At 50.6% G+C, this 23,444-nt stretch overlaps 1 long non-coding RNA gene across 1 annotated transcript in view; it reads left to right on the forward strand.

Annotated features, from left to right (window-relative positions):
• Window positions 1–17,616: 17,616 nt before the first annotated feature.
• Window positions 17,617–23,444, forward strand: part of LOC147703656 (uncharacterized) — an 88,523-nt gene continuing 82,695 nt past the window's right edge. The window contains exons 1-3 of the long non-coding RNA XR_015297591.1: window positions 17,617–17,752; window positions 17,835–17,905; window positions 22,283–22,368. This is a non-coding gene — a long non-coding RNA (uncharacterized LOC147703656). The remainder of the gene's footprint in view (window positions 17,753–17,834; window positions 17,906–22,282; window positions 22,369–23,444) is intronic.

Here is a 23,444-nt window from a genome sequence, read left to right on the forward strand (position 1 = left end):
CTTTATGGAAAATCTAATTACTGATTGTGCACAGAACTTTGGAATCTGCCTCAGATCAGGACTCCTGCCCTTTATCAGTCCTTGATGCCTTTGATCGAATCACAAAGCAGATTGCCTCAAACTTAACGGTACCCCATAAACCAAGGCCACTAAAATATAAAAAATGGTTTGATGAAGCCTGTATAAATGCGCATAACCAACTAATGCAGGAATTAAAGCAAAAACCTAGGGCAGTCTTAGAGGTTAATAATGCTAGGAGGGCATATACATTTGCTGTAGAAAGGCGGAACAAACAACTAAGGGAGATGGCGTGGAACGAGCTTAGTCAGGTCAGTGCTTGAAAAACAGCGCTATGTTCTGGTACGTTGTTTACAGCCCAATGTTTGACGAAACCCAGAATTTAAGAAAGGATTGTTTAGTCCCAGCGGATAGTTCAACACTTTGGGCAAGTGAATAGTGATGTGATCACTGCAGTTACAGTAGGGTTAGTGTTTGGGTCTCACAATACCTTAGTTTTACTACAGGATGAAGTGTTGAAGGCGATTATGACAACGTCAGGGGGGAAAGCCCCAGGTCCCTTATGGAGTACCGGCCGACCTTCATAAAGCAGATCCTAAGCTATGGGCAAAAATGTTAATCCATGTTTGTAATGCAGGTACACTGACTGGTTTTCCCCTGTCGTGGGCAAAGGTGGTCATTATACCAATTTTCAAGAAGGGAGCTGGAGATGACCCGGCCTGCTATAGGCCCATTTCGCTTCTTGATTCCGCAGCCAAAATTATGGGGAAAGTGGTCCTTGCACGTCTTACTGAGTGGCTGGATCAAGCAAACATTGTTTCTGGCCTACAATATGGGTTCAGGCAAGGGAAAGGAACATTGGGCCAATGCCTTAACCTCCATTTGGTGATAGGGAAGTACACGGTCGCTCAGCACAGGGATCTCCATTTGGCTTTTATAGACCTAACCTCAGCATTCGACCTTGTTAATAGATCAAAACTCTGGGTGATCCTCCAAGATATAGCGCTAGAGGTTGACCTGATATCTTTTTTGGCCGCATCCATGAAAACACAACAGCGGCTGTGCGCTTCAATGAAGATGGCAGCCTAAATGATTCTTGGGAAGTTAAAAGAGGGGTCCGGCAGGGGTGCATTTTGGCCCCCTTGCTGTTTACATTCCATATCAACAAATTTGGGGACGCTCTGATCTCTTGTTGCAAAGATATCCCTAGAGTGGGGGCTAAAATGATTCCTGCACTACTGTATGCCGATGACGCGGTGTTGGTGTCAAGGACGGCTAACACTTTTAACCCCTTCGCCGCGGGGCTAATTCCCCCGCGGTGCGGGGGGGGGGGGGCGCGCACGGCGCCGCAGTGCTGATGACGAGCCCAGGCTCGTCATGCAGCACGGTGCTCGTGTGCTCATGACGAGCCTGGGCTCGTCATGAACCCGCCCGCGCAATGGAACGCTCAGCACAGCGGGGGAATTAGCCCCGCGTGTTAGCGTTCCACGGCTCATGACGAGCCCAGGCTCGTCATGAGCACACGAGAACCGTGCTGCATGACAAGATTGGGCTCGTCATCAGCACTGAAGGGGTTAAATTGTTTTATAGATTTTATGGAGTCCCTGGACCGGATTACTAATTTTAAAAAGTCGCATGCTATGTCCATAGGCTCAAACAGGGCAAGGACGGTCACATTCTATTGCAAGGATCTAGAATTAGTAAAAGTCCCTGCAGTTCCATATCTAGGGGTTCTTTTCGATGATAGGCGATCTTGGGTCACACAGCGCATACACAAAAGGAACAAACTCGCTAGAGCCTCAGGCGCAATTCTAGATTTTGCAAAAAGAATTGGATCCAAGTCACTCCCGGAACTCATGAAGATTTATAATGCTAAGTGTCTCCCCATGGTGACCTATGGGAGCGACATCTGGGGATATATAGATGTAAGAGAAATACAGGGGTCGGAAAATTGTTTTTTTCGTCGTTTGTTATCGGTCCCAGCATCTACCCCAGTATTTAACTTACATGAGGAGCTAGGAGCAGGCTTCATCGCCGACCAGATCGCGGTTGCCCCTTTATTGTGCTGGTTGAGAACTTGGGCACAACCTATACCAAACCTTACCCAACTGATTATCCAAGACTGCCTTTCCTTAGATAAGGTGCTAGATATCCAATGGATCCGCTACTTTAAGGACCAGATGAAAATGCTTAGCTGTCCCGATCTGTTCTTTAGGCCCACAGCGCTGGGCAAATCAGCCATAAGGGACCTCAAGCAGCAGTTCTTGGAAAGATGCATGTTATCAAGGGAGGGGAGTGAATTGGCAAAACCTATGGCGAGAAGATTAGTTACTTTGGGCTTGGCTACACAGGTGCAACCATATTTAACCTATATACATAAACCACACCACCTGTTTGTTTTAATAAGATTTAGGCATAATATGGTTCCCTAGCTATTAGCGTTTTCGAAAGGGTATTTTAAAGAAGGAACATTAGACCCTTGCCATTGTGATAACTTCTCGGACCAGAACACTCTCCATTTTATATTTTTCTGCGCCTATTACAATGCTTTACGAAGGAAAAATTATTATCCCTCAATTCAGAGGTTGTAATTTCGAGCAGGTTCGTCCCGCACTGGCATACCTGCAAATGCTAGCCTCGCCTATCGTGTACTATGGAGTAGCTAGCTTTTTGACTTCTTACGTTTGAGAAAAATGACCCAGAACATACTAAGAAGACATGAGGTAACAAATGTTTAATTTGAGCCACCAGCTCAGCCATTGGAATTTTGAAAGAAACTGAAAACGGGGCTCTTCCAATAGGCCCCATCTAGAGCTTCTACCCCTTCTTAAAAGCACCAGGATGCCCATCAGGGTGATAAGCGCACACTACAAATGCACATTCCATAACATTGGTTCTAGCTGGTATTTTACTTTTGGGGTTTTAGTGAAACTTGAGGGTAATATTAGATTTGCCTGTAATGTGTTTTTTTCTACTGGGGAGAGTCCTCATGTTGTGTAAAACTGTAGGTCTGAATCATATATATGGTATATGCCAAAGCTTGTATGCCTACATTTTTGATTTGAAAACGTTTGTTAAAGGCAATAGACCTTTAGATAGTATTTTGGAAAGCCCTATTTAAAGCCTGAAGGAAAATATTTTGCTTCATGTACTCTTACAAAGTAACACCGTAGGTAAATGTATTGTGGTTGGTTAAGCCCTCTAACAAATACTTTGTGTAGATGTTTTGCACTTTCTCAGTTCTTGTTAGACCCCTTGGGAGGTGCTGTGTGTTATTCTGCAACCTGCAAAGTAACTGTATATATTTGCAATTGTGTGCATAGTATCTGGATGTGTGTGCATCAAAGTAACTTTTCTTTTCTAGAGAAAAAACGTATTGGATAGAGATTGAGTCATTGAGTGTTACTGGTGTGTGTTGCGAGTCCGGAACTGCTACCTGACAGTACCTCCCCAACTCAGTCTTTTTTGTTAATTTAAAAAAAATGTTTTATTGTCCTTAACAAATACAACGAATAGAGCAGTACATCATCATGATTGATGCTGCTATTTGCCGACACAACATACCAAGCGTTTTCACTGTACAGAGTTATAAATTTAAATACGGTCACACCCAGATACCTCTTAATATAATTCCCAAACTCAGCCTTCCCTATTGCCAACTCAGTCTTGAGCTGCTCTGCCTCGTTACCCTGACAGTCAAGTGGAAAAGTTGAATTTGCTTTCAGTCTCATGGTACGCAGTACTGAGGCCCAAGGACACCAGATGTAAAAGGCCTTCACTGATACAACTGATGGCCAGAAGTATTGTGAACCCCCGCCTTAGCAGCTTAAGTAGGGGTAACCACTAAAAGTTTATTAGTTTTACATTGACCCATCAGCCTGCAGGGCTACAGACAAAAGTTCATGAAACATTCAATGGCGAAAAGCAGGCCAGGTCCAACAGGTGGAAGGATGAGTGTTTCTATGTAAGCGACGTTCAGTAAATGAGAGGGAAAGAAAGATATGATGCAAACAAAGAAAAAAAGGAGAGAGAAATAAAAAAGAAAGTGACAAAAGTAAGAATTGTGTTTTTTAGAAACCAGACATTAGGAAGTGGTGAAAAAAGAAAGGGTGAAAGCAATGAAAGCTGCAAGAAAGGAAGGAAATATGAAAGGAAGGATAGTTGAAAGGATGAAACAATGGATAGAAGGATGGCAGAAGGGATGAATAGGTTGAAGGAAGGGCAGAAGAGTGAAAAGATGGATAATATCTATGTGTTAAGATAATGTAATTGGGTGGAAGAATGGATGGAAAATTGGAAAGGTGAAAATATTCATTGGTGAAAGGAATGATGAATGTGAGCACAAATAGTTGGAATTCAAATCTATGGTAGTAATAACAAAAGGAAAGTTGGATAGGCAAAAGGAAGATGGATGGGTGGAAACGTGGTGGAACGGGTGGAAAGTTAGTGGGAAGGATAGATAGTGAATTCTATGTTAGGACTGGAGGCCAGGATTAACCTTCTTTCTTCACTTTATTCCAAATAACAGCAATTTAGTTTAACAAAGACTACGTTTCCCATGAACCAAAGGGAAAGGTAGCAAGAAAAAACAAACACATAGGGCCCGATTCACAGAACTAACTTAAGACAGAATCCTAAACTTACTACCATTTTGGAATTCACAGAAGGCACTTACTCATTTTGGTATTCACAGAAGGCCCTTACTCATTTCGGTATTCACAGAAGTTAGGAGTCCTAACTTTACGACTCCTAAACTGAGAAAAATCCTAACTTTAAGACTTTCGGTTTTCACAGAAGGCATTTAGGAGTCCTAAAGTTAGGACTCCTAACTTCTGTGAATACCGAAATGAGTAGGTGCCTTCTGTGAATACCAAAATGAGCAAGTGCATTCTGTGAATACCAAAATGGTAGTAAGTTTCGGATTTTGTCTTAAGTTAGTTCTGTGAATCAGGCCCAGGGTAACATCCAATCCAATTAGAGCAATAGTGTCCAATCAGGGGCTTCCTAGCCCAACATAGTCCTTTGCTAGTGTCCCCTCTTCCTCTTTCTTCGCCGCTACGCAGCCAGATAAGTACCCTTCAGTTCCCTTTAGCTGGTTGGTGCTTTATTTGATTGTATATTGTCGTGATTAGCGCATCGTATTGTTGTCTTTTATGCTATTTCCACTGATGAGCGCGTTCGCGCCCTGATGCTTTATTTTCGGTCAGTCACGGTTTGTGCTTGGCGATGTGCGCATGTTGCTGTGGCAATAGCTAGTTCATCACGTGTTAGTTGTTTCCTCAGCGTTGCTGTTACTGCTTTACCGCTGCGGGAACGGGTTTCCCGTTTCTACGCAGCACTGTGCTGGCTATTGCTCCGGGGTCCTCCCGCCACCAGGAGGCGCGGGAGGCTCTGCGGGAGGAGCTGCGGATTGTTCTCTTTCATGAGTTCAAACAGCATGCACGCATCAACTGAACTGGAGCCTCTGGTCTGAGGGAGACACCTGTGGTCTGTAGACGGTGAACAGCTTTGCATTTTCGGCCAACCAGCCATAATAAAATTTGAACGCTCTGTTCCCGACTTCCGATTATGCTGGTGTGGAGTCTGTATTCTTTGCTCCTTTGAACGCCTTGGGTGAGGTCTGTAGCGGCCGCTGGGCCTTAAAGGGGACATTACCCAGACCAGCGTTTTGCAGCACCTTTGATGTGAGGCGAGTCACACCTTTTACAGTATTGTGCCAGCACTCAAGTCCCTTGGGGCTCAAGCCCTGTGAATTTGCAGTGCATCTGCCATTATTATAGGCTGCCACCCAGCCACTATATTAGGCCTGCATTACCGGCCTGGTGGCTGACCACCTTTGTCATCAACTGTCTCAAATCCTTTTCCTTGACATCCTGAGGTTCCCTAAGATTATAGAGTCATATTATGATGAATTTCAGGAAGAGGAAGATCCCCTCGCAGATATGCCTTGGGGGATGCCTTTTACAAAGCAGTGGACACATCCATCTATCAGGTGGTGGATCAGGCCATCACTCCTCTGGAGGACAGGCTTTCCAGCCAGATTGCCCAGGCATTTGACAAGCTGTCATCTCAATTCACTGCAGTTCCCCCAGCCCCTGTGGACCCTGTCCCTCTTGGTTCTCCACCATCTAATCGCCCAGCGAATCAGGGGTGGACTTAGACATCTTCGCCAGGCTCAAGTAGGCTTCTCTAGATAGCCAGCCCGCCATTCCCGCAGGGAACATCCCTGCTTCTCCGCCGGCTTTTCCGTCTGCGGACCCGGGTGCGGCAGGTGATCCTGACTCTGACCAGGGCCGTTCTAGATCCTGGCTCCCGTCCGCCATTCCCAAACTTCCCAGAGCACGTCTGATATGCTCGATCCTAATGAAATCGTCCATCCATGCTCTTCAGAGTGTGTCCCGGCTGATAAGGTCGGCACAATTTTGGCCAGTCGCATTTGCAGACCTCTGGAAAAGAAGGCCCGCAACTGTCTTCGGGTGGAGAGCTCCCGCCCTTCTCTTGAGGCCAAAGTAGCCCTGACCCCTGATATCGACCCCTGCATGGCCACCTTCCTTCAGAAATTTATAAGGGATCCCAAAAAAGGGGTCAGTAGGTCTTGGAGGGCATACCAGGACAAGCTCCTGGATGCCCTCGGACCTATTACTAAGATCCTCGATATGGCGGAAGAAGCCAAGGAGTCTGGCTCCATCATTTCACCAGAGTGCCTGTCCCGATGGGCCCAAAGGGTGGTGATATTTTTGGGCAACACAAATTGCACCCTTTGAACTGAGCGACGCTGGTCCCTCCTTATTAAGATCGATCCAAAGCTAGGGGATCTGGCCTCGGAGGCGGGCGCTGAGGCCCATGGGGTTTGATTGGCAAGCCATTTGTTAAGGAGCTTGGGAAATTTGTTAATACCTTCACGTCGTTGGACAAGGCCCAGTCCTCAATCAGAAAGGTTTTCCCTCGTGTTTTTCGAGGGGCCGGCCGATGCAGCAGCCGCTCGGCCGGTCGTCAACCCCATCAGAATAACCAGAGAGGCTCCAGACAATATCAGGGCCAGTCCCGATTCGGGTACTTTTATCCCACAACAGGACGCCGCGGAAAAGGAAAAGGTTTCAGAGGAGGAGCTGCCACCTCAAGCCCTGGTGAGTGTTCTCCCTTCTTCCCCACAAAAAATAGGGGGGCGGCTGGCAAGTTATTACCAGGCTTAGTTGTCCATAACACCCGAAGCGTGGGTACTGCAAACAGTGCAGGAGGTTCACATGGAGTTTGTGGGGGACCCGGTTCAGAGATCCACCCCCAGGCCCATTTACTTTTCCCCACAAGACGCAGCTCTTATGGACGGGAATGTCGCATCCCTCCTCTACAAGGTCGTTATCACCCTTATTACTCTCCATCCTAGGGGATTTTTAATCAATGTTTTCTTGGTTGACAAAACCGAAAGCGGCAAGTGGCCAGTAATAAATTTGAGCGAATTCAACGACTGGCTGGTTTATCGCCATTTCAAAAAGGTGGGGATGCAGTTTATGCCCCCAAGATTGGATGGTTCGCTTAGACCTCAAGGACGCCTACTTGGTGATCCCAATTTTTCCCCCTCACAGACGGTTTCTCCAGTTTGCCTGGTGACACCTCATTTACCAGTTCACGGCCCTTCCTTACGGGCTGTCCTGAGCACCCTGGTGTTTTACCAAGGTGCTCAAGGCGGTGGTAGAATCCCAGAGAGCTCGGGGTCTGGATGATTGTGTATCTAGACGATCTTCTCTTGATGGCTTCCTGCCCCCGTCAACTAACGTCTCATCTTCAGATGGCAGAGACCTTGCCTCCGGACCTCAGCTTTGTGATCTACGAGCAGAAATCACTGTTACAGCCAGCTCAGTCCGTTACATTCTTGGGGTTTGTAATAGACTCCACAACCTCTACTCTGAGTCTTCCCTCCAGGAAGGTCACCAAGCTCCACCGCGGGGTGTGACACGTTTTTGACAAACAACAGATGTCTCTTCCTCCTGTCAGGATCAATACAGGCCATCTTCCCGGGCTCGCTCCACTATGGGGCCCTTCAACACCTCAAGGCGTACTTTCTCTGCAAAGGATACCGTATACCCACAAGGTCGCCCTGTCCTCCGAGGCAAGATTCATTGGTGGCTGGACCATATGAGGGTCTGGAACAGCCGACCAATCTTCGAATCCGCACCAGATCTTGTTATCGAATCAGATGCCAGCAGGTTGGGCTGGGGTGCCAGGTGCTGGATCTCTCTACGGGAGGTTTGTGGTCACCCGACAATCAGAAGTTGCATATAAATTGTCTAGAGCTTCTGGCGGGGTCCTTTGCCGTCTGTTGCTGGACGAGAGACTCTGTGCAGTCTTGCGTTTCCCTGAAGATGGACAACATCTCAGCAGTCCGATATGTGAACCACCTGGGAGGCACCAGGTCGAAAACCCTCTCGGATCTGGCGGCGAGTGTCTGGCAGTATTGCTTGGACAGCCAGATTTCGGTAACATCAGAGTATCGGCCTGGGCGCGACAACTTGGAAGCAGATTTTCACTCGCGCCACTTCCAAGATTCCAATCTCTGGAGACTTGACCCATCGATTTTTTCAATGCTGAACGATCAGTGGGGACCCTTTTCAGCGGATCTGTGTGCATCCAGACTGGATCATGAGACTCCGCGGTTCTTCAGTTGGAGGCCTAATCCCCTTGTGGTGGCCACAAATGTTTTCCTCCAGGACTGGAATCTGGAGCAGGGGTATGCGTTTCCACCCTTTGCGATGATCACGCGGTCAACGGCTCAAGTCCACTGGCAATCAGCGGATCTAGTCATGGTCACCCCACTTTGGAAGTCGCAAATTTGATTTCCAGTTCTTCTGGAACTTTCTTGGGATTTTCCAATCCTACTCCCCCACTTTCCGACTCTCCTCACAAGCCTCAACGGAACTCCACATCCTCTGGTTTTGACGAACTTGCTGTATCTCTTGGCGTGGTGGATTTTAGGGGTAGAGGGCAAACCCCAGGACTTTCGCAGAAGGCTGAGTCGTTCCTCTCCAAGGCTTGGGCGGACAGTACCGTCAAGAGGTATAGGTCCGAGTGGGGCAGATGGTCCCGTTGATGTATGCGAAGGGGTTTCGATACCCTGTTCGCAGATGTAGTAAACGTTGTGAACTTTTTGGCACAACTAGCTTCAGTCGGGTTGGCCTACAGATCCATCAACACATTTTGGTCTGCCATTTTATCTGGCCATGTTCCGGTTAATGGAACGCCTATGGGCAAACACCTAATGGTTTGCAGGTTACTGCGTGGCATTTGACTCTCATTGCCTCCAGAGCTGTGCTACTCTGCGCTCTGGGATGTGAATCAGGTCTCAACCTTTTTCTGTCCTGGCAGCCTAACAGGTTCCTCTCCAGGAAGGAGCTTTTAGCGAAGTTAGCTATGATCCCGTGCCTGATTTCTTGCAGGGGAGTATCAGACGTTCGTGCCCAGGATTTCACCAGTAGGATGTTTAATCCTGATGGGGTGACTTTCACTCTGCTCAGACGTTCGAAATGCCATTCCAGGATAATTTCCTATCAGGAGTTTCCCGACTCTCCGAAACTTTGTGTAGTTATATGCCTCAAGGCGTACGAAGAGATGACAGAAGAGGGGGGCGCTGGAGGGCGCCGAGCAAGATGGCCGCACGTATGTGAGGCTCTGCCGGGACCGTCCATAATTTGCTGTAAAATCCTGTATATTCTGCTGCTTTTTCCCCCCGACTCGATGACAACACTCACCTGAAGTGCATGGGAATCGAGTGAGGTGCTCTCCCCTGGCTGAGAGGGTCTTTTGGCCCGAGTTCTCGGACTTGTCGTTGGCTGGCTGCTGGACGACCGGAGGCGCGTGTGCTGGTGGCGTGGTCCGCCCACCGGCTTGGAGTTTGGGATCCGCTCCGCCTGCACGGCCACTCCGGCTGGTGTCCTGCGATCTGAGCTGCGGGCGTGGACGGAGCTCGGTGGACGGCGTCCTGGTGCCTGGAGCCTGAGCAAATTTGACTCCTGCCCCGCTGGTGGAGGTGAGTGAGGCGCTGGCCTAAGCGAGACCGGGGCTGCGGAGGCGGCGCTAGGCCGCGATAGGCCTCGCCGAGCGAGCTTCGCCTGGCTGGGGTACGCAACGGCGTTGTGACACAGCAGCTGATAGTTGGAGGTGTGCTCCTATCCGGTGTGATATGAAGACCCTTTGCGCTGCAAATCTGTGTACTCGAGAGGATTGCTGAATCTCCTGCGGCTCTTGGACTACCGCTTTGGGTACACTGTTAAGCCCTGAACTGCGACTGCCGGGGTGAGGATAGACTAGGCCCGTGACCACGTGGGTTGCTGCCCCTGGGCCAGGTTGAGCGTTGTGGAGGCGCCATGGGTAGGCCGGAGCGTAATCAGTCCAAGATCAACTTTGAGGCGAAGAAAACGGCGACGTCCTCCTCACAATCACCGCCGGACGCTGAAACTTCGGGGGCGGTTGGCGGAGCCCCGAATCTGGAGACCACATTGGTGGCGATGCAAAAAACGCTGCAATCCATTGAATGCACCATGGAGGCGGTCAATCACAGGCTCGACCATATGGCGACGCAGTTCGACCGGCAGAACGAGCGGATGGGCGAGGTGGAGCAGAGAGTGTCCGCTGCAGAGGATGGACTGGCCACGGTGACCACTAAGGTGTTCAACATGGGGAGGGTGCTGGCTGTGATCCAGGCGAAGAACGAGGAGTTGGAAGGAAGGTCCAGACGAAACAACATTCCCGTCACGGGCCTTCCGGAGTCCACCAATGTGGGTCGGATGGAAGACTTTATGGAAAGAATGTTGGTGGACATTTTTGGCTCGGATCAGTTATTGAAGGTCTTCATCGTGGAGCGGGCGCACCGCTCCCTGGCAAAGAGGCCTGTGCCTGGAGCCAACCCGCGCCCTGTTATCGCTCGTATTCTTAATTACAGGGACCGAGATGTTATACTTCGGCTGGCCAGGGAGAAGGGCACCATTGAGTACCAAGGAAATAAGCTGGAGTTCTTCCCTGACTTTACTGTGGCGGTGCAAACAGCGCGCAAGGAGTTCGCTCCAGTGAAGCAACTGCTGAGAGACGAGAACATTCCATACGCCAGGTTGTACCCGGCGCGTCTTCAAATTGGACCTCCATCGGACAACAAAATCTTTGCCACCCCTAAGGCTGCCATGGACTACGCGAAGAAACAGAAAAAACGTAAAAGGGACTCTAATGGACAGCAGGAAGGGGAAGGAGACCTCATGGAGGATGTAGAATAGGCGATTTTCACCTGGCAGAGTTAACCTTACTGGATGCGATTCGACTTGGTACAGTGTCCATTTCTGGATTGCTGTGCTCTTCACCCTGTTTTATTCGGCGAGCCTCTGCTATTGCTGGTTGTCTACGGTACTCCTACTACTATTGCATTGTGACTCATTTATGGGGCTGAGGAGGATTGGCATGTAAATACTGTGTTTAAATCGACTTTTGGATTGTGCCCCACTGGGACTATGCATAGGGTGGTGTATGACTAGTGTGTTTTACTCATACGTCCCTTGATATTTGCTTATTGGGCTTATTTTCTACTTGATGGGATCCTGGCGGGAGAGCCGATTGCTCTGTTGCACTTGCTGGGCAGACATGCTTTGCAGGGATCTTTAATGCTCTGAGAGTTGGGGGGGGAGCGGGAATTCATTATCGCTTACGCAGTCCGCTTCTCGTCAGATTTCTGGCGGGAGCTGTGCGCCACTGCGTCCCCACATATGGGAGATCCCCACACATTTATGAACATACAGTTGGGGTTGCTGGGGGAGGGGGGCTGGGGTCGGCTTTGGCAGGTTGGGGACGCTGAAGTGGGTGGTGGGGGGTTGGGGGGTATGTTTCGATCCTAGGTTTGGTCACAGTATTGCATTGAGTATGATGGGAGGTATGTAGGGGTTGGACCGGGGTTGGGCAGTGCATGGGCCTTGTGTTACCTGATGAGGGTGACTCTCCTTACTGGGCTTCGGAGGTTGCTGGGCTCTATGCATTGTGCTCCTTCTAGACAGGGGGGGGTGGCCCTGCTGGTTTAGGGATACCTGTCAACTTTGGGTGGATGACCGGGGGGGGGGGGTAAAATTGCATGTGTTACTTGGAATGTGAGGGGGTTGAACCGCCCTCAAAAGACTAGACAAATGTTGGCGTTTCTAAACAGGCATGGTACGCATATAGCTTTCTTACAGGAAACACATCTATGGGGCAAAGCTGCAGAAACTGTGGGTCGGAGATGGGCGGGGGGTTAGGCTGGCGTCGAACTACTCCTCATATGCACGTGGTGTGATGATATTGATTAAAAAGTCTGTGCCATTTGTTACGATACATGAAGACATTGACAAGGATGGGCGCTATATTATTGTGCATGGTACTTTATGCGGTTCCCCTGTCACGCTCATAAATGTGTATGGACCTAATGTGGATGACCCTGATTTCTATGTTGTGCTTTGGAATAAGGTATACATGTTGCCACAGTCGGCTGTAATTTGCGGTGGGGATTTTAATGTGATCTTGGATGGGGAAATGGACAGGAAACAGGACAAGCCCTGGGTACGGAAGAAAGCGGCTGCTGAGGTTCATGAGGGTATGCAAGGACTGGGATTGGTTGATGTATGGCGTTTGAAGCACCCGGGAAGGAGAGAGGGCACTTGTTATACTTCAGCTCACGACACTTGGTCGCGATTGGATTACTGGTTGGTGACTCGGGATGTGAGTGGATGGGTGTTGGAGGTTGACCATTTGCCGCGCACGCTCTCTGACCATGCGCCGGTTCGCTTGCTGCTGCAGGTACCGTCGTGTACGCCTGCTCCGCTCACTTGGCGCTTATCTCCGGGAACCTTGACCGATTTGGTGCTCCGCGAGCGACTCAGAACTATTATTGTAGAGTTCTTTGAGAAAAATGTCGGCACGGTTGATAGTATGTGCACAGTGTGGGAGGCCTTTAAAATAGCTATTCGTGGGGCGTGTATTGGCCTTCAATCCGGAGTCCTGACATCACTGAGAGACTCCATGTCTAGGTTGGAACGGGAGTTGCTGGTGTTGGAGCGGCAGTTGGAGGACTGCCCTGGGGAAGCTCTACTAGCCGACATTAGATCAAAAGTTTCCGAATATAACAAACTGGCCGATCAGGAGGTGAAGTTCTTATCCAAGCACACCAGGGCGCGCTATTACGGGGAGGGGGGCAGACCGGGGAAAGGACTGGCCGATCGCATAAGGGAACCATGGGCCAAGCATTGTGCGGTGCAGGAGATTGTGGATGGAGGGGAGGTCGTGACTGACACGCCCGGCATCCTGAGTTGCTTTGCAAAATATTACGAGGGTATGTATGAGTATCGGGAGACAGCGACGGAGGAAGAAATAGCTCAGTACTTTGATGATATAGCTTTGGTTTGGCTTTCGAGAGGTCAGCAAAAATTCCTAATGCACCACATCACCGAGGAGGAGTTTCGGGAGGCGATTGCTGCTCTTCCTAATGGGAAAGCTGCTGGCACGGACGGCTTGCCTGCCGAATTCTATAAGGAGTATATTGATCTTCTGCTTCCGCACTTGGCGATGGTGCTGGAGGAGTCTGTGGATCGGGGGCAGTTCCCGACCACGATGAGGGAGGCACTGCTGGTTGCATTGCCGAAGCCCGGGAAACCTCCGGACCAATGTGAGTCGTATCGTCCCCTCTCACTAATGAACACTGACGTTAAGGTTATAGCTAAGGTGCTTGCAACTCGCCTGCGGCTGCTACTTCCGGTAATGGTGCTGCCTGATCAGTCGGGGTTCATACCGCTTCGGTCTACCACCCACAATCTCAGGGCTCTTTTTGCTGCCTTACATTTACTCAAACCGGAACTGGCTGCAGTGGCTGTTCTGCTTGATGCCGCGAAGGCATTTGACTCAGTGGCATGGAGGTATATGATAGCTATTTTACATCGCATGGGGGTGCCCTTCTTTTTTACATCGTTGGTGACTCTTCTTTACACTGACCCGGTGGCCCGTGTGCGGGTCAACGGCCATGTCTCGAACTCGTTGCCGGTGCGGAGGGGCACTCGGCAGGGTTGCCCTCTCTCACCTTTATTGTTTCCTATAGTGATGGAGCCCCTGGCCTGTGTTCTAAGACAAAGGTATGCAGACGCGGCTCTGAAATTCCCCCTTCGTTCGTTGGCTGTGTCCATGTATGCCGATGACATGGTGCTTTATGTGCGCGAGCCTGCATGCCATCTTGAACCTATCCTTCAGGAGTTCATCCGGTTTGGCCGACATTCTGGTTTGACTATCAACTGGGATAAATCTGTTATGCTGCCTCTCACAGACGTCACAGTTCCGTTCCCTCTGGAATTTCCACTGGAGTGGGCTGTGGACCCGGTGCGCTACCTAGGGATCCAGATTCATCGGGATAGTCAGGAGGTAATTAGAGCCAATTATGGTGTGGCTGTCTCCAAACTGGAGGATCAGGTATCTCGGTGGATTAAGCTCCCTCTCACCCTGGCTGACCGCGTGTCTTTAATCAAGATGGTTGTCCTCCCAACATTTTTGTATCTTTTTGTAAACATACCTCTTCGACTGACCTCACATTTCTTTGCGCAGCTGCGCTCTTTGCTGATTACCTTAACATGGGCTGGCAAGAAGCCGCGAGTGACGTGGGATGTGCTGACTAAGCCCTACGCACTGGGTGGTTTTGCCGTGCCGGATATGAAGCTGTATTATCTGTGCGCACAGGCGCACTTTGCTGCCTATTGGGTGTCTGCTCCCCCGTACACTCCTCACGTGGCACTGGAGGCCAGTGCTATTCTGCCGTACCCGTTGAGAGCTATGGTGGGTAACACTCACTCGGTGTTCGATAAGGGTGAGGTGGATACAGTCCGTTCCACAGCGAATGCCTGGCGTGAGCTTGGTAGGAGAGCTGGCAGGTTACCGCTCTATGCTCCTAGCATGCCGCTATTGTATCATTCGGATATCTCGGTGTCGAGTGAAATTGGTGGTTTGCAGGTCCTTCAGGGTGCTGGTCTCCACACTATGGGGGATCTCTTCCCAGGGGCCAAGTTCCTTCCATTGCAAACTGTGACGGAGCAGTCCACGAATGTGGTCATGGCTACCTTTATATATGTTAGACTCCGTGCGGCCATACACTCCTTATATCCTACATATCCGGAGGAACCCCTAGCACTGAGTGCTTTGCAATTAATCTACACCGCGACAGACAGAGTTAAACTGCTCTCCAGACTATACCGTGCTGCTTAAGAGGACGAAGGGGGGGGGGGCTCTCCTGGCTAGGGCCAGATGGGATAGGAGTCTGCCTGAGCCGTTAACGGATGAGGAGTGGACTGAATGCTGCTCCATGACTGGGGGCTACGTGGCTAATGGCAATTTCCGCCTCCTCCACTTTAAATTTCTACATCAGTGGTATTACACGCCAGCACAGCTGGTCAGATATGGTCTTCGGGACACTGCGAGGTGTGTCCGGTTTGGAGAGGATGATGCAGATTTTGTGCATTTGGCGTGGGGGTGTGCCCGGGTGTATGGATTCTGGTTGGCTGTGACTGATGCGCTGACTAAGATGACGGCCACGGAGGTTGCGATGGATATACGGCTATGCTTGTTGGGGCTTGCCTCTGGAGTGCCTTGTGGAGAGCGAAAATTAATTGTACTGGCATTACAGCTTGCTAAGCGGAGGGTGGCTATGGTGTGGGGTGGCAGGCAGGCGCCCGATGTGCAACTGTGGTTAAAGGACCTGGCCTACTGCAGGGATCAGTTAACCTGCTATGCTGAAACTCTGCCCGAAAGGTCACGTCCACGGGACATTTGGGCTCCATATACTACATATATGCTTGCATTGGAGGAGGACGACAGCTCTGATGGCGAGGGCGGGGATTGAATGCCTGGTGTCGGTGTGCCTGAGGGTTTGCATGACTGACTGTTTGGGCTGAGTTGTTATCGCCAATGGGATATCTATGTCTGCTGGTGAGTGCGGCTCCTGGGGGGGGCTGTCCTATCTGTACATTTTCACTGTTCTTGTACGACGACTGATGGCACATGATGGATTTCATATCTGGGGTTGCACTGCTTATACAACTGATGGCAGTACCTTGCGTACCTTCTACCTTGATTTACCATTCAACATTAATACGATGAACTTTACTGTGACCTGGGACCGGAATTGTTTGGGTTTGGGGGGTGGGGGTTGTTGCTGTTCTGTATAAAACTATAAAATAAGGCCTACAGGTGATGAGCGGGGAACGCATGTGGAGGATGATATTGAATTGAACTGTGGACACTTTTTGCCCTCTACGTTCTTGGACTATCCCTGCCTGATATCCTTTGATATGTGCTTGCAGATACCTACTGTTGATATGATGGCAGCCGGCCCTGTATAGGGTTGTAGGCCACTCTGCTGTGTTTGTGAGCACGTTTACAATAAAGGTCTTGCAAAAAAAAAAAAAAAGAGATGACAGAAGAGTTATGCCCCCAGGAGAATGCCAACTCCTTATTGCGCTCCAGACACCTTTTAAAGCGGTTTCCTCACTGACCTTCGCTAGATGGGTTCGCTGGGTGATGCTGGAGGCTGGCATAAGCCTCCAGCACTTCGGGGCGCATTCAACTCAAGAAGATATGGCCTCTAAAGCTTTCGGCTTGGGTGCCCGCTTGGAGGATATCCTAAATGCGGCTGATTGGTCCTTGGACTCCACCTTTAAGAGGTTCTACTTCAAGTCCTGACCTGACCTGTCCAGAGCCTGTCGCTCCACCCGCCGCGTGGCCCATCCTTGGTGTGCCTGGTCTCCGCTTGCCGCTGCCGCTGCCCGTTGTGCCTCTGTTGTGCCCCTGATCTCGCCTTAAACCGTACTGTATCTGCCCTGTTGTGCCAGTAATTTGTATGTTTTGCCCGCATTGTATGTTGTACCAGTAAATTGTATTCTTGTGTTCTCGCCAACTGTTGTGCCCCTCCACCTCGCTCCCCGCTCCCTGCCGCTGCTCCCCCGCGGCCCCACCCCCGTTCCTTCCAGCATCACCGATTCGCTTCCATCCCCATTTGCCACCCCTCTCCCGCCTCCCAGCTGCTCCTCCCTCCCACTGGAAACATAGGGTTGTGTCCGCGAGGCGGGGAGCTGTGACCTGACCTGACCTGGTCAGAGCCGGTCGCTCCACCCGCCCCGTGGCCCTTCCTTGGTGTGCCCGGTCTCCGCTTGCCGCCGCTGCTGCCCGTTGTGCCTCTGTTGTGCCCCTGATCTTGCCTTAAACCGTACTGTATCTGCCCTGTTGTGCCAGTAATTTGTATGTTTTGCCCGCATTGTATGTTGTGCCAGTATATTGTATTCTTGTGTTCTCGCCAACTGTTGTGCCCCTCCACCCCGCTCCCTGCCGCTGCTCCCCCGCAGCCCCACCCCCGTTCCCTCCAGCATCACCGATCCGCTCCCCTCCCCACTCGCCACCCCGCTCCTGCCTCCCAGCTGCTTCTCCCTCGCTTCGCGCCCTCACTCTCCATTTATGGCAGAGTTTGCGCGTACGCCAAAGGCAAGCCCGTCTGCGCCCATCCGCGCCTGAAAATCATCTTCATGCCTTTAGCCATTTAGTAATGGCTGCCGCTTTCATTCATCTTGCTTCTTAGACTAGCAGAAGTCCGTCCTTTAATACCATTATGTAGAGTCTCTAACGCATGCGCGTCTAACACCGACCGGGACTGCTGTGACTCCGGCACCCCCAAGCGAAGATTACACGGAGTTCCTTAACCTCTATCAAGGTGAGCCCCCCTTTCCGTTAGCCCTAATAAAACCATCTCCATCTACAAGCAGTTAGTGAACTCCGCCCGTTATATTTTACAGATTGAGGACTATACCTTTTAAACAGCACTTACGATCATCGTTAAAGGATAGACTTCAGTGAACCCAGTCAGGTATGAGAACCTCCCGCCTTCTCCTATGTAGACTCTCGTTTCACCATGTCCACAATGTTTAATCAGTACTGTTCGCATCTTTTTAGCATCATATCCAGTTCGTTTGAACGCGCAAGTGATTCATCTTTCACATTTCTAGTAACTAAGTCAAGGTCAGTCATATAAAGAGCGTGTCGTTTTTTCACCTGGTGCGGCATCCTGGTAGCACCCCTCAGCTCTATTGAATTATTTATAGAGATAGACTCAACTTTCACTCTTTGCGATTCCTTTGGGTTACGTTGAATCTTTTTTTCTTTCTTTTTCACCCAGTTACACCTGAACTATTTTCCACTTTCTCCCGATCAGTAGAATGGCATGCAGTTAAATGTTGTATATAGGAATGATGTCTGTTAGAATACTTTGGACTGTTTATCCCTCACTGTATAAGAACTGCAACAAATAGAACGTTTTCTTTGATTTTTTCAGATACTGCCCCCGAAGAAGGGCCTGTGGCCCGAAATGCATAGGGCATGCTAAGAAATGTATAAAGGAATGTTAATGAATTGTGAATGTGCAACAATTATCGAAAGTGATCCTTAAATGGATACATCTTATGATTTGCTTTTGAAAAGTACTAAGTAAAAAGGCCAAGAACAAATTTTTGCCTGTATTGATTATGTTGACTAAGTAATGATGTGATATGTTAATATGTTTAAAACTAATGTGTATTAATTAAATAGAAGCACTCCAGCTGGAAGTGCAACAGTGCTCACTAGGACAAGCGGTTACGCTTGTAGTATTACTCGTTATTTGCATAGCAGTTTGGGCATTGTGCTTACCTAGGTAGCACGCATTTAGCTAAACAAAAAAAGTTCAAGTTGAAAATATCTAACTAGTAGGTGTGCCCAGCCCTTTATTTCATGTTTAGAGTTTGCGCGTACGCCAAAGGCAAGCCCGTCTGCGCCCGTCTGCACCTGGCCCGCGCCCAGCGCCAGACCCCCTGGACCCCGTAGATGCCATCCCACCCGCCGGACGTACGACGCCGCCACCCTCAACGCACTCATCACCGGCAGGATCTCCGGCTGCCACAGAGCCACCCCAGGACGCACCCACGGACCCTTCACCTGCCAATCCTGCAAGTTCTCCTGCATCCGGACCGGCACCGCACCCGCCAAGCCGAGCACCAACAGCAACCACCTGAAGTGCATCCTGCTCAACACCCGCTACGTCCACAGACACTCCATGGAACTATGGAACCTGCTCGACACCACAACTCCGGACGTCGCCTTCCTCATGGAAACCTAGAGGAACGCCTCCTCAGCGCCCGACATCGCCATCGCCATCCCGGACGGATACAAGATCACCCGGAGGGACCGCGTCAACCAGACAGGAGGAGGCATCGCCATCGTCCACAAGAACACCATCCGCATCACGACCAACTCCGACGACACCCTCACAGCCGCCAAACATCTTCACTTCCAGATACACACCGACCCCAAGACCACACTCAGAGGCACCCTCATCTACAGACCCCCAGGACCCCGCACACAATTCAGCGAAGACATCGCAGACTCCATTAGCCCACACACCCTCGTCTCCGCTGACTACATCCTCCTAGGGGACCTCAACTTCCACCTGGAGAACAACAACGACAACAACACCACCACCCTGCTGGACAACCTCGCCAACCTCGGACTCAAGCAACTGGTGAACACACCCACTCACTACGCCGGACACACGCTTGACCCAGTCTTCTCCTCCAGCAAGTACATCTCCTTCAGCCACTCCACCGGACTCCACTGGACAGACCACAGCTGCGTCCACTTTAGCTTCAGAAAGACCATGACTCACCTCCACCCACAACAGGTTCCCCGCAGGAGCTGGAATAAGATCACCACCGACCAGCTCACCACATCACTGAACCAGAACCCTCCAGCCAGATCAACGGAACCCAACCAAGCTGCCAACAACGTCACACAGTGGATCACCAACTGCGCTGACGACCTTGCACCCCTGAAAAACCATCCCAGCAGGCCCGGAAGCAAGAAAGCCTCCTGGTTCAACGACGACCTCAAGAACTCCAAGAAGAACTGCCGTACCCTTGAGAAAGCCTGGCGAAAAAACCTGACTACAGACAACATGACCGCCCTCAAGCACGCCACCCGCAAACACCACCAGCTGATCCACACCACCAAGAAGTCAGCATTCAAGAATCAACGAGACAACAACGCACACAACAGCAAGGAACTCTTCAGCATCGTCAAAGAGCTCTCCAACCCCAGCGACGGAAACAACAACATCACTCCCTCACAAGACCTCTGCGACTCACTCGCCTCGTTCTTCCACAGCAAGATCGCAGACATACACAACAGCTTCGACGAACAGACCATGCACCCAACCACAGAACCAACGCCCCCTACAACCACCCTCCGCGCCTGGTCCCCGGTCAGCACCGAAGACACCATCCGCACGATGAACACCATCCAATCCGGATCGCCAACCGACCCATGCCCCCACCACGTCTTCAACAAGGCCGACTCCGTCATCGCACCCCAACTCCGGGACATCATCAACTGCTCCTTCATCACTGCCACCTTCCCGGAGAGCTGGAAGCATGCCGAACTCAGCGCCCTCCTGAAGAAACCATCAGCAGACCCCACCGACCTCAAGAACTACCGCCCAATCTCGCTCCTCCAGTTTCCTGCCAAAGTCATTGAGAAGACCGTCAACAGACAGCTTGCCGCCTTCCTCGAGACGAACAGATCCCTCGACCACTCACAGTCCGGCTTCCGAGCCAACCACAGCACAGAGACCACCCTCATCGCAGCCACTGACGGCATCCGAACCCTGCTTGACAACGGGGAAACAGCGGCCCTCATCCTCCTGGACCTATCCGCAGCGTTCGATACTGTCTGCCACTGCACCCTAGTACAACGCCTCAGCAACGTCGGAATCCAAGAGAAGGCACTGGAGTGGATCATCTCGTTCCTCGCCGGAAGAACCCAGAGAGTCCGCCTCCCCCCGTTCAGATCCAAGGCCACCAAAGTCATCTGTGGCGTACCACAAGGATCATCACTCAGCCCCACCCTCTTCAACGTCTACATGAGCCTCCTCGCGGCCATCGCACGCCAACACAACCTCAACATCATCTCCTACGCCGACGACACCCAGCTGATCCTCCCCCTCACCAACGACCCTGCCACCGCCAGAACCAACCTATTCGAAGGGATGAAAGACGTAGCCGAGTGGATGAAGAACAGCCGCCTGAAACTGAACTCAGACAAGACGGAAGTCCTCATCCTGTGATCATCACCCTCTGCCTGGGACAACTCCTGGTGGCCCCCTGCCCTGGGCAACGCACCGAAACCAACGGACCACGCACGCAACCTGGGCTTCATCCTGGACTCCTCCCTCTCGATGACCAGAGAAGTCAACGCCGTCTCATCATCGTGTTTCAACATCCTACGCATGCTCCGAAAGATCTTTCATTGGATCCCCACTGAAACCAGGAAGACAGTCACCCAGGCACTCGTCACCAGCCGACTGGACTACGGAAATACCCTCTACACCGGAATCACAGCCAAACTGCAGAAAAGACTCCAACGCATCCAGAACGCCTCCCCACGACTCATACTGCACATCCCCCGACACAGCCACATCTCCGGACACCTGAGAGACCTGCACTGGCTCCCCGTCAGCAACAGAATCAAGTTCCGCCTCCTCACCCACGCACACAAAGCCCTCCACGACCTGGGCCCCAGGTACCTCAACAACCGCCTGACCTTCTACACTCCCACCTGCCAGCTACGATCGACCAGCCACGCCCTCGCCGCCGTTCAACGCATTTGAAGAGCCACCATGGGAGGAAGATCCTTCTCCTACCTGGCAGCCAAGACATGGTACTCCCTCCCCATCCACCTCCGTCTTACCCAAGACCACCTCTCCTTCAGGAAGCAATTAAGACCTGGTTGTTCGAGCAGTAGCGGACCCCTCTCCCCCAAGCACCTTGAGACCCTCCGGGTGAGTAGCGTGCTATACAAATCTCTTGATTGATTGATTGATTGATTGATTGATTGATTGATTGAAGTCGGTGCTTAACATGGCTCATTTGTTTGTGGGAAAGCTTTAAACAAGCATAATCCTCGCCTTCAGTCCTGACATAGAATGAAAAATTTCCTAGCTAACGTAACTGAAAGTTTCAATTCTATTAAGGACTCGGAGGCGAGGATTATCCCACCCTACGCTCCAGGAGGAGAACCCTCCCCGTACTGCAGTAAGTACTTTACTTCAGTTTGGTTACATGTATCACTGTTACTGTGTAAAGGTTAACTGCTTCATGCTCTATTTGCAGGCCTTAGCAGTTTGATTCCTTCGGTAATGTGTCCCTGTCGTTTGCAGGTTCTGATGCTCACAAGCAGGACGCCTGAAAAGAATGGATGGGATGTCTTTGCGCTCCAAAAGAGGAAGAGGGGAGACTAGGAAAGGTTATGTTGGGCTACGAAGCCCCTGATTGGACACTATTGCTCTAATCGGATTGGATGTTACTATGTGTTTGTTTTTTCTTGCTACCTTTCCCTTTGGTTCATGGGAAACATAGCCTCTGTTAATCTAAATTGCTGCTATTTGGCATAAAGTGAAGAAAGAAGGAATAATCCTTGCCTCCAAGTCCTTAATAGATTTGAAACTTTCTGTTACGTTAGCTAGGAAATTTTTCATTCAATGGTGAAGGGAACTATTATCGAAGGGTTGGGCTAACTTGCTTCATTCACTCTGTGTCATTAGAGACTTAGGACCCAATTTATAATCTGGAGGCCAGGATGTCCTCTGCTAGGGTGATGGAGTAAAATATTCCATCACCCTGATGGAGGTCCCACTGACCAAATGTAAAAATATTTGGTCAGGCCAGCAGACATTTAATGTGTTGACAAAAGCCATAGTCAAACAGATTTCCATCAATGCACTATAACTTTGCTGTACGGCTGGACCATATGAAGGCCTGGAACAGCCGAGAAATCTTCGGATCCGCACCAGATCTTGTTATCGAATCAGATGCCAGCAGGTTGGGCTGGGGTGCCAGGTGCGGGGATCTCTCTACGGGAGGTTTGTGGTCACCTGACAAACAGAAGTTGCATATAAATTGTCTAGAGCTTCTGGCGGGGTCCTTTGCTGTCCGTTGCTGGATGAGAGACTCTGTGCAGTCTTGCGTTCTCCTGAAGATGGACAACATCTCAGCAGTCCGATATGTGAATCACCTGGGAGGCACCAGGTCGAAAGCCCTCTCGGATCTGGCGGCGAGTTTCTGGCAATATTGCTTGGACAGCCAGATTTCAGTCACATCAGAGTATCTGCCTGGGCGCGACAACTTGGAAGCGGATTTTCACTCGTGCCACTTCCGAGACTCCAGTCTCTGGAGACTTGACCCATTGATTTTTGCAATGCTGAACGATCAGTGGGGACCCTTTTCAGCGGATCTGTGTGCATCCAGACTGGATCATCAGACTCCGTGGTTCTTCAGTTGGAGGCCGGACCCCCTAGTGGCAGCCACAGATGTTTTCCTCCA

The sequence above is a fragment of the Lissotriton vulgaris genome, chromosome 7 (assembly GCF_964263255.1).
Source record: "Lissotriton vulgaris chromosome 7, aLisVul1.2, whole genome shotgun sequence".
Classification (NCBI taxonomy): Eukaryota; Metazoa; Chordata; class Amphibia; order Caudata; family Salamandridae; genus Lissotriton; species Lissotriton vulgaris.